Raw genomic sequence first — 12,667 nt, 5'->3', positions numbered from 1 at the left:
GTCACACTGTGTTATCACAAGCCTCTTAGGCATTTGTGACAACACATGCCTTTGGAGACACCACAGTCTGTGTACTCTTATTCTCTGAGATTTCATCACAAATGGGATCCTTTATACCATTTGGATATCACCAACCAATTATGACATCATAGACCTACAGTTACCCCTTATCTGTATGGAATCAGCAACTGTGACATCAAAACTTTTTGTGAAGTTACAATATGACACGATGATCATGACATCTGTCAGTGTGATATCACAATGGTCATGATGTCACAGTGGATTTTTGGTATCTCATGTCATACATGAAATATGAGGTTGAAAACATATTATGAGGGCAAAAAGGTCTAAGATATCACAATGTCAGCATGTCAGAAAAGTTATGAGTAAAGGAGAGGTTTGTGATGTCACATTGTGTTAGTGATAGCAAAACGACAGTGTGATGTCACAAAGTGATTATGATGTCAAAACGGTTATTTAGGCACAAAAGTGCGTTTCTCATATCAACTCTCATACCACATTTGAAATACAATGAAATCAAAGAATAGGCATTCACAATGTGTCTATGATGTTACAATGAGAATTGTTGTCATAATGCAATATGTTATTGAGTTTGGTGATGTCACAATGAGCTGATGTTTCTATAATGAAAAAGTGATGTCACACTGTTGAAGATGTCACAAACACTTTTTGATATTATAGTGGCATGTCTGATCTCAATTGTCATTACTTAACAACATGGATATGGATACACAAAGGGACTGTGATGTTGAAAATGGCATGTGATTTTTAAAAGGAGCTAAGAGGTCATAATAGATTTCAGATGTCACAATGGAATCATGATGTAACATTTACAATGTTGTCACAATGGCATTGTGATGTCGTTGCTGTGAGGATGTCAAAATGGGTTTGTTATGTCACAACGAGTTTGTAATATCACAATCGAATTTCCAATTTCAATTGCTACCAGTTCACAAGGAAGACACTGTAATAATCAGCAGCGTCCCGATAATATATAGGGTCCGATAATCAGCGTGGCCCCATCTCCTGGCAAGCTGGAGAGGACAAAGTATGCCATCAAAGAAGGTGGGACATTCTGTGGGAGGGGATGATACATTAATCTCCATGTGTTGAGCTTTAAAGAAGTGATTGGCCTGTGGGCAGTTTGGCATAGGACAGTTAAAAACTGTTAGGTAATAGGAATGGAGAAGGGGTAAAGACTTTATATAGGCTGCTTGTTCCGAGCAATAGAAGGGGAGAGAAAAAGAGAAAAGTCCTGTAAGGAAAAAAGTGGTATGATAGCAGAAGGGGAAAGACCTGGGAGGAGAGGATGTTGAGGGAGAGCAGGAGGTGAAGGATAGCAACTGACGACCCAGGCAAAGCAGTTCAGGCCTTTGGAGAGTGGAGAGGCCTGAAAGAAGAAGGAACTGGTAGAAGAGAAAAAGGGAAAGAGCTCGAAGGAAGTATAGGACTGTGAAAGAGAAACAAAGGGAAGGGGAAAAAAGGCTTGCCCTTTGATGTTTGGAGATTTCGATATCATAATTTTGGAGGTTGATAGTTTGGAGAACATTTATTATATTAACTGTGTCTCAATGGATTCTCTTGAATTATACAGGTCCTATATATTGGAGACCCCATTGACATAATCAATTTGGATGGCATCAGTCTTTGGCCCCAGAAAAAAATCCCCATAGGAGAGTGTCAGCACTCAGGGTTGAGAGTCTACCTCGAGTGTTTGTCCCCAGAGGATCAACATGGACAAAAGTCATTTAGGTACCTGTAAGGATACCTCTGGTCAAGCTTGCCAGCCTGTTTTGAGGACCCCCTCTGGAGGTCAAATGAGCCATTCGGGAACTTTTTGAGAGGCCGTGTAGGGCTTGCTTGGGAAGCCATCTGGAACCTCCTTGAGAGGTCATGTAGGGCTTCCAAGGGAAGCCATATGGAACCTCATCAAGAGTACATCTGTGACTTCCTTAAGAAGCCATCTGAGACCTACTCTGGAGGTCATCTGGGGCCTTTTCCAGGGGCCTTCTTGGACTTTCTCCAGATGTCATCTGGGACTTCTTCAGGAGGCCACTTGAGACCACTTCAAAAGTAGTCATTGGGGCTTCCTGAAGAGGCAATCTAGGACCTGAGGTCATCTGGAGCTTCTTTGAGTGGTCATCTCGGGTTACCTTGATGAGAAATGAATGACCATCTTCGGACATTCTCTGGGACTTCCTTGAGAAGTCATATAGGACCTTCTGTGGACGTAATCTGTGGCTTTCTCAAGAGGGTTATCTGGAACCTCCTCTGGAGTTCATATGTGGCCTCTGTGAGTGTCCATCTGGGAGCTACTCACGAGGTAATCTCAGCCACATTGAGAGGACATCTGGGACCTCCTTTGGAGGTCATCTAACACTTCCTTGGGAAGCCATTTGAAACCTCCATGAGAGGTCATTTAGGGCCTCCTAGGAAGGACATATGTGACATCCTCCAAAGATCATCTGTGGCCTCCTCAAGAGACAATCTAGGACATTCTTTCTGTCATCTGGGACCTCCTGTAGAGGTCAACATTGAGAAGTGTGGGGAATGTGGGTTGTCTGTGGCTATTGGTCTGTATGCTGATAGTTCTGTGCCCTGTATGCACCTCTGTTTATGCCTTTCCTCAGGATGGGAGAACAAGGCCTAAAGGTGTCATATCCAAAAAATATTCTCCTCCAGGTTTACAGAATCCCTCAGAGGAAAATGCACTGATGTACTCTCTCCCCTATTCTTTGCCATCAGCACCTCTAAGGTTAAGTCTTCCCATACCAAATGTGGTTACTTGTACCAGTCTGAGGTGGTACAATGTGGTATGTTACCTTTATTACCTTTGAGACAGGAACATGGAGGAGATGGTGAGCAAGCCCCATTTCTAATATATGTTCCCTTTACAACTAGTGACCTGTATAACTGGACACAGCAAAATCCATCCTTTTCAGAAAAACAGGGGTTCACTACTTCATTAGAGACAGTAATTTTCACACACAAGTACATCTGGGATGAGTGTCAGAAAATTTTACAGGTTCTTTTCACCTGATAGAAAAGGGAGTGAGTCCTGCTTGGTGACTTGAAGGTGGTCCTTGGACCAGATAGTAGCCCCACAATTGAACCAGCAAGTCTTTCCACAGACTTACCCAAGCTGAGACTAACAGCAATCGAGGTATGGAGGTGCTTACCTATTATTGCCAGGTTCTGTTAGGAGGGATACCGCAGTGGCTAAAAAGCCCAATCATCAATCTAAGGTGAGTGAGATGGGACAGTTCCCCAGTGAGTACCCTAATGCTTTTCTGAAAAACTTCTCCCAGAAGCCTATAGATCCTATGGGTGTATATATCTTGAAGCCCTGGATAATGAATGAGCCCTAAATATGGCCTTTGTTACCCACACAGCCCCAGATATTAGAAGAAAGCTTCAAAAGTCAGAAGGTTTTGAGGGAAGTTTATTCTAATTTGAAAGTAGTCTCCCAGAGGGTGTTTGTTAACAGAGATACCCTGGAAAAAGAGTCTAAGAAGAGTGTTTGAGTTTTGGTAGGAGCACCAGAATAAGGATCAAGAAACCCTTGGCAAAGACAGTACAATTCATTAGCAAATGGCAATAGGGAACCTCTAAGAAAACATCAGTGTGCTTATTGCAAACAAAATGGACATTGGTAAAAGGAATGTGCAAGAAGGAGAAAGGCAGAAAATGACAGGATAATTAATCACATTACCCACCTGGAAAATGTTTTCATATCACTTGAGAAACATGCAAAGGAGCTTGGGGCTCTGAATTCCAACTATGTTCAATTTAAAAAGCAGCCCTCTGAAATTAAGAAATGTGGCAAAGAAAAAATTCACACCCTTTAATCTCAAAACATAGTCTTATAAAAGACTGAGTCTCCAATACATGCCAGTCAAAACCCACCAAGTGCTTAAAAGCACATAGAAGAACATATTGGAGAAAACAGATATAATTATTTGGCATGAAGCAAAGATTTGAAGAAATAAATTAGAAACGTGTGAGAGTCAAACATGAGAAGAAAATCCTCAAAAGGAAGCTAGAAAACACTCAAAATCAAATGAAATTCAAATGCATTGGCCTGGGTGAGCATGAGGCAAATTAGGGTACCACAGATCAGAGGCAAACAGAAGCACAGGACAGTAATGCTGCCATCCTTGCTAACCACAATTGAGGCCAAGAAGAGATCCTGATGCTGCATTAAGAAATCATCGCCATGAAAAAGGAGCTGGATCTAATATAAGAATGTTTTAGGCTGAAGTACATGTCGATTATAAGCTTTGAAGGGTGTCACCAGAAATTCAAAGCAACAGAGAAAGAAGGAAAGGGTAGTTTGCACAAAAAACGGGGAAGTGCTGTGTCATAGAAGTTGAGGTCAAGAAAAGTGAACAGGAAAATATCAGGCTCAAGAAAGAGATTGCTACTAATCAGAAAGAGTTAAAGGACCACGTGCTCTGACAGAGAATGCTGGGGAAAGGGAAAGAGCATTAGGAACATAAACAGAAAAGCTAAACAAACAGCTGGAAGATCTGTCATAAAGATACACTAAAGTAGAAAACTGGAAAGAGAAACTACTAGAATAAAAAGACAAAAAGACTGCTGAGATCTTCACCATAAATGTAATACAGAAGCTTCGTGTCCCAATGGAACAGTGGAGGTGGGAAAAATTACCTCTCAATAGCACCTTTGTGAACTTAAGGGAGGAAGTGAAGGGCAAGCAAAGGTGTTGTGAGAAGGAGAAGCAGTTTGCCAGTCAAAGGAACTGTCCTGTGACCCTGACAAAACACTTGCAGTTTAAGGAGCACATTGAGAAGGAGAATGGGATCATGAAAGCAAGTTTGAGAGAAAAGGAGGAGAATAAAAGGGAAGAAGTCTCCAAGTTTCAGAGTACTATACAGGAAGTAAAGAAACTAGACACCCTAAGATACAGGGAAACATCTGAGCTGCTCAGGTGGCATGGCAGACCACTTTAAAACCAGTTGGTTCTCTAGAGCTACTAGTCGTTAAGATTAAAGGAAGAAGCAAAAACAGTGGTAATAAGTGTGCAAATGTTGACAGTGAACTTGTGAAAATAGCATACAGGCTCAAGCTTTCTGTCAGTTTACATGTAGATATTTGTACCCGGGAAAATTGCCCCAGGCCACTGCCTATAACTGTTTGAAAACCAGTGGGGCCTCAGCCTGACAATCCTTTGTAATGCGTGTAGGTAATTTCCAACAGGTAAATGCTGAAAAGCTGGAACCTATGGAAGAATTCATATATGAGGAACTTCAGATCATGAATTTAGGAAAGTGGACTCCACAGAGGTAAAGCCTGGAAAGTATGAGTATTGGTATCTGTTAGTAATACTGGACACTTTTTTCAGGCTGAGCTGAGGTGTATAATAATTCCTTGATTTGGCTTATCCTTAGATTTGGGGTCCAAGGGTGGCCTTGCTTTCATGGTCCAAATTCTCAATTATTAACTAACACCCTAGGAGTTATTTGGAAATTACAATCCAGTTATAGACCTTACAGTTTAAGGCACTAGAAAGAATGAATATGACCTTAAAGGAAACTAACTAAATTAAATACAGATACAGGCCATGGCTAGGTAAGCCTCTTTCACTTTGCCCTCCTTCAAGCAAGATGTAGCCTGTAGGTTAAAGGATTTAATCCTTTAGAAATACTTTAGTGTAGACCACCCCCTTTGGTTCCTAAACTTGGGAAGGCTATATTAACAGAAATGTCTAACTACAGTCTGCAGGCATTACAACATCTTCTTTTATGTACCTATCCTTTGGTAATCAAGGCCCACCGGCCACCTAAGAAAAATTCCACCTGAAGGGGAGGGACCAAGATGGTGATGGAACAGCAGGGAAACAGCTCAGCTCTCTCCAACCAAGTACAGAATTTGGATTTCAATGCTCTGTTTCTCCAAGTGACTCACAAAAAAAGCAATTACTCAGAGAAATACAGGAAGTGAAAAAGAAAAGGGAAAAACCTACACAGACAGTAAAGTAGGAAGACCCTTCCCCCACCCCTTGTTGGTGATGGGGCTCCACACTAAGCACCTTAAGTGGTGGGGTTTCATGCCAGGCTGCTTAAGTGGCCAGGCTCTGGAATGTCTGTGGACCACACACTCACAAGCATCCCAAGGCTCTCAAAGACTCCCAAGAAGTGGTTCCAATCTACAGAATACAAGCAGAAATCTCAGAAGGCAGAGCCAGCACAAAACCTGGCTTGCATAATGGCCCAGCTGATCCTGGGGCAGGGGCAGCAGTTGGGGCACTGGCAACAGCTGGCAGCAGCAGCGGCATCAACAGCAGCAGCAAACAACCCGGACCTGTAGTGGGGTGCAGAGCTTCTCCATACTGGTTTTCATAAGCAGCCCAGCCCAGCCCACTGTGGCAAAGGTGGTGAACAAATCCACATAGGAGAGGAAGAAGATAAATTATTTTTTTCAGATGCCATTATTTTATAAATTAACGATCCCTAAAGCTCAGCCCCAAACACTTAGAGCTTATGAACCAATTTGTCAAAGTAGCAGGTTACAAAATTAACCCACAAAAATCAGTCACCTTTTGCACACCAACAATGTACAAGAAGAAATGGAAGTCAAGGAAACAATCCCATTCACAATAAAAAAGTATCTAGGAATTAAACTAATCAAAGATATAAAGGGTCTATTTCATGGAAAGTATAAAAGCCTAAAAATGAATCACAGAGTGTGAAGACTCAAGGTCTATGTTGAGGGGGCAGAATGATACAGGCTCCAGCCTCAGGATTTTCTGAGGACTGTGTTTGGGATTAGGAAAGCTCTTGGCATGCCGGGCTAGAGAAGGAAAGTGTCTCTCTCCCTATCTCAAAACACATGTCACAGACTCCTGGGAGCTCAGGAAGTAGTTCTTCTGCTTGCTTCAGCATAGATGAACAGCTAGTCAATCATTTTCCTGAGATTGGAGAAGTGGTTTGAGCTTGCTCTAAAATTGTTTATATAATTATATACCAAGACATTGTCTCATAGGTCAAGTAAAAATGAATCTGTTGAAATTTTTGTGTGAATGTCTTCTGACCAAATCTTGGCCAATATCATGCTTGCTTGACTTTAAATACCCACTAACAATAAAGCACAACATGCAGAAACTGTTAACCATGTAATAGAACACTTATTGGAAGCTTTTGCCATTATGGGAGTGCCTACCAAAATAAAGACTGATAATGGACCAGCATAAAAGTATCAAATTTAAAAGATTTTGTGAACTTTATGATGTGGTACATATTACAGGAATAAAATATAACCCCCAAGGACAAACTATTATTGAACGAGTTCATGGCACACTAAAACAACAAATTAAAAAATTAAAAAGGAGGGAAAGGTTGAATGAAGGTATGGATATTTTGTGGTTTTCCATGCAAAATCCTAAAATAATTTTACATCAAGCTCTTTTTGTTCTTAACTTTTTAAACTTACCACAAGGAGATATTTTAACTAGAGCTGAGTGCCATTTTGAACAAATACCAAAAAACCTTATTTAAATGCTCCCACATGGATTAAGATTACATTGAAAGCAGAATGTCAACTAGGAAAATTATCCGATAAGGGGCAAGGATAAGGTTTTGTGTCTACACAGGATGGCAAACAATACTGAGTTCCTGCCGGATGGATACAGACGCAGCCCAGTGAGGACAGCCCTGTATCCTGCAAGGAATCGGCCACCAGTTGAGGAAAAAGAAATCCCCACTGTGCACCTGGGGGCAGGTTAAAAAGTTGACTGGAGAAGGACAAATATGTTACAACGCACTGGTAAACCTGTCACCGCTGAGAACTTGCTCTTGGCCATGTGTGACCTGCTTACTGTAAACTCTGTCCATGCTAATGCTTATGTAAGTTACCGGGCCTTTTTTCCTTACTCTCCTTTATTGGAACCTGTTGTTTGGGGAGACATGAATATATCCGTCTATACTGTTCCTGCTGTTTTATCTCCTCCTTGGAATAATTTGACATTTTACAATAAGGATGATGATAGCTTTTTAAATATTACTTACTATTTTTGCCTGTTTGAATGGGGCCTCCTCCATGTTTTTTTATGAATTGGCAACATTGGGTTTTACCTGGGAAACACACTTCCAATTCTAAAACACAACTGCAGCGATAACTACTTAGTCCATTAATAGTAGCTGGGAAAGCGTCACCTTTGATGGCGAGTTATCCTTACTTATGTGCCCTAATTTTACTTATATTAATTTAAAATATCAACCTTTTGTGTGGCAAGAGTGTAGAGGAACATTTGGAAAAATGTTCAATAATTTTATTAATTGGGGACCTTTCAGAGAGTTTATTAACACATGTTCAGAGTGGAATATTACCAGATGTGATTTATCAAATGTTACTAGGATGCTGGATGCCATTAATGGATCGCTTACTGAAGGTCGATTGACGGCCTTGGGAGATGGAGGCATTGCAGATGCTCGATGGGCTTTCATGGCTGAACCCACTGCTGTTCAGACTCATCTTTGGAAGGTCGCAGCGGCGTTGACACCCGTGATGCTATCAAATGGATAATTTTCGGGGACTGCGAACTCTGTGTCCACTTATAGTTTTACTTTGTACAAATCTTATAATGTAACTTCCTGTGTACCTCTGCCTTATGTATTTTTCGAGGGGAATTTTACATTTCCCCCTACTATTTCTTGTTTTAATTGTCGCCTGTATTCTTGTGTTAATTCCTCTCTTAATTTTAATGACTATGATAGTACTATGATATTACAACAAAGAACTCATATTTGGCTACCTGTTAAATTAGGAAGAGAATGGTCCCAAAATCCTTTGGATAGTGTTGTTATTGAATTTTTTACCAAACTACTAAAACGTACAAAACGTATGATTGGAGCCATTATAGCTGTGATTTTAAGCTTAATTGCTATTACCACTGTTGCTAAGGTGTCTGGAATTATCCTACACACTTCCTTACAAACAACACTTTGTAAAAGAATGGCACCGGGATTCATATAAATTGTGGGTCTCAGAGGTAAAAATTAATGCTCGATTAAAAACACAGATTAATATTCTTAAACAGACAGTGGGATGGTTAGGAAAAAAGTAATTGGTTGTGGAAAAACAGTTATTGTTAAAATGTGATTGGAATTCTACTACCTTTTTCATTACTAATGTAAAATATAATAAATCTATACATGATTGGAATGTAATACTGCAGTATTTACCTGGAAATTCTACTGCTGCTCAATTGATTGCTCAATTACAATTTAATGTACATGATATTTTTGATAAACAATTTGCAAATGATGGTGCTTCTAATATTGCTGATACATTTATTAAACAGTTGGAAGGGTTAGATCTGAAAAGAATACTACAACGCATTTCACATAAAGCTAGTGGTTTGGGAATTATGATTGTTATTATTCTGTTTGCACTTGTGTGGTTATATTTGATTTTTATGAAACCAATGCAAGCTTGTGGAAAGCTTTTTTCCTTGTGGAAAGCTTTTTTCCTTGTGGAAAGCTTTACTTTTAAAACAAAAGAAAAAAGAAGGAAATTGTGAAGACTCAGGGTCTATGTTGAGGGGGCAGAATGTTACAGGCTCCAGCCTCAGTATTATCTGAGGACTGTGTTTGGGATTAGGAAAGCTCTTGGCATGCCAGGCTAGAGAGGGAAAATGTTCGCTCTCCCTATCTCAAAACACATGTCACAGACTCCTGGGAGCCGAGGAAGTAGCTCTTCTGCTTGCTTAAGCATAGATGAACAGTTGGTCAAGCATTTTCCTGAGATTGGAGAAGTGGTTTGAGCTTGCTCTAAAATAGTTTATATAATTATATACCAAGACATTGTCTCATAGGTCAAGTAAAAATGTATCTGTTGAAATTTTTGTGTGAATATCTTCTGACCAAATCTTGGCCAAGATCATGCTTCCTTGTCTTTAAATACTCACTAACAATAAAGCACAGCATGCAGTTGCAATTGTTGTATGCGCTCTGTGTCCTGGTGATTTTGTGACCCTTACCTAGGGACCCCAAGGCAATAGACGTTGACAATAAAGGATACCAGGAAATTGAAAGATTTCCCATATTCATGGATAGGCAGAATTAATATGGTGAAAATGACCATACTGCCAATTAATAAACACATTCAATGCTATTTCCATTAAAATTCCAGTGACCTACTTTTCTGAAATAGAGAAAATATTCAAAAAATTCATATGGAACAACAAAAGACCTAGCATAGCCAAAACAATTTTAGGCAAAAGAAAGAATGCAGGAGGGATCATGAAACAGGACTTCAAGCTATACTATTTGAGCCATAATAAAAAAGACGGGTAAACAAAGGAGGAGGCTGCAATGCTTGGTAAGAAATGTACGCATTATCCTGTCCACGTAATTGTAACTCCTCTGTACAATATGTTCACAAATAAAATAAAATTAAATTTTAAAAAAAGACAGCTTGGAGCCGGGCGCTGGTGGCTCACGCCTGTAATCCTAGCTACTCAGGAGGCTGAGATCTGAGGATCGCGGTTCAAAGCCAGCCCGGGCAGGAGAGACCGTGAGACTCCTATCTCCAATAAACCACCAGAAAACCGGAAGTGGCGCTGTAGCTCAAGTGGTAGAGCACTCGCCTTGAGCTGAAGAGCTGAGGGACAGCGCTCAGGCCCAGAGTTCAAGCCCCACGACCGACAAAAAAAAAAAAAAAAAAAAAAAAAAAAAAAAAAAAAAGACAGCTTGGTACTGGCACACAAAGAAACCCAAAAATAAATGAGACAGGTTATAGGACCCAGAAATATAGCCGCATATGGACAGTCAGTTGATATTTGACAAAGGAGCCAAAGATATACAGTGAAAGAAGCACCACCTCTTCAACTACTGGTGTTGGGAAAACTGGCCACATGCAGAAAACTAAAAGTGGATCCTAGCCTATCACAGTGCACTCACATCAACTCAAAATAGATTACAGACCTTAACATCAAGCCTGAAACTCTGAAAGTACTGCAGGACTGAGTATGAGAGACACTTTAAACTTAGGCATAGACAGGAAATTCCAGAAGAGATGCCCAGGGTCACAACAAATTTGAGAATGACTCAATATGACTACCTTAAAATAAAAAGGTTCTGCACAAATAAAAATAGCAACCAAACTAGAAAGAAAGTCAAATAATTGGGAAAAATATTAACCAGCAATATATAAGACTAGGGTCTAATAGCCATTATATATTGTGAACTCAAGAAACTAACTCTTCACAAATCTAACACAACAATCTTTTTTTTTAATTTAATTTTATTTTATTTGAGAACATACTGTACAGAGGGGTTACAATTACATGGGCAGGATAAGGCATACATTTCTTACCAAGCATTGCAGCCTCCTCCTTTGTTTACGCTTCACCTCGCTTCCCAGCCTCCCCCCTCTCCCCCACCCAATCATACCCCCCTCCCCCCCCACGCCGACATTGTAAAGCTTGCTTTGACATGACATTTTGTAATTCTCTTTGTTGCAACAGGTCCACCTGAATCCTTAAACGACTTGTTTGTCCCCATCTCCTCCACATGTTATACTGACATCAAATAAAGTGAAAGCGGAGGTTACACTGTGGGGGAGGGACATACAAAGCAACAAAGAAATAATCTTATAAATGCGTTAGAAAAACATGCATGAAAGAAACGAAAACATTAAAATACATATTTAAGGGTTCGTTTTCATAACATCACATTATCTGACCTTTTCCGCTTGACTCATACCTATACTAGATATTGCAAATAAGGGAAACCATGGGACCTATGTTTCTTTGGGCCTGGCTTACTTCATTTAATATAATTTTTTCCATTTCCTAACAAATGGGGAAATGTCATTCTTTCTGATGGAGGCATAGAATTCCATTGTGTATATATACCACATTTTCTTGATCCATTCATCTACTGAGGGGCTTCTGGGTTGGTTCCATATCTTAGCTCTGGTAAATAATGCTGCAAAAAACATAGTTGTGCTGGTAGCTTTAGTGTGGTCTTGTTTGTATACATTTGGGTAAATGCCCAAAAGTGCGATTGCTGGATCATAGGGGATATCTATGTGAAGTCTTTTGAGGAACCTCCATACTGCTTTACAAAGTGGTTGAACAAGTTTACATTCCCACCAACAATGAAGTAAGGTTCCTTTCTGTCCACATCCCCTCCAGCATCTGTTGTTGTTAGAGTTCTTGATTTTTGCTGTTCTAACTGGAGTGAGGTGATATCTCAATGTTGTTTAGATTTGCATTTCTTTTATGGCTAGGGATGTTGAACATTTCTTTATGTGTCTATTGGCCATCCTTCTTTCTTCTTCAGAGAAGCTTCTCTTTAAGTCTTTCGCCCACTTATTTATTGGGCAGTTATTTCTTTGAGGATTTGTTGTTGGGTGGTTTAATTTTTTGAGTTCCAAGTATATTTTAGATATGAGACCCTTGGCCGTTGTATGGCTAGTAAAGATCTTCTCCCAATCGGTGGGCTTTCTGTTGATCTTGCTAGCTATGTCATTTGCCCTGCAGAAGCTCTGCAAACTTATGCAATCCCATTTGTCCAACCTTTCTTTGATTTGTTGTGTTTCCGGGTCTCTATTCAGAAAATTTCGGCCTGAGCCAAGGAGACCTAGGGTTTCTCCTATTCCATCCTTTAATGTTTTCAGA

The sequence above is a fragment of the Dipodomys merriami genome, unplaced genomic scaffold (assembly GCF_024711535.1).
Source record: "Dipodomys merriami isolate MVZ:Mamm:240054 unplaced genomic scaffold, mDipMer1.0.p SCAF_238, whole genome shotgun sequence".
Lineage (NCBI taxonomy): Eukaryota > Metazoa > Chordata > Mammalia > Rodentia > Heteromyidae > Dipodomys > Dipodomys merriami.
Note: the sequence above shows the minus strand (reverse complement) of the source record.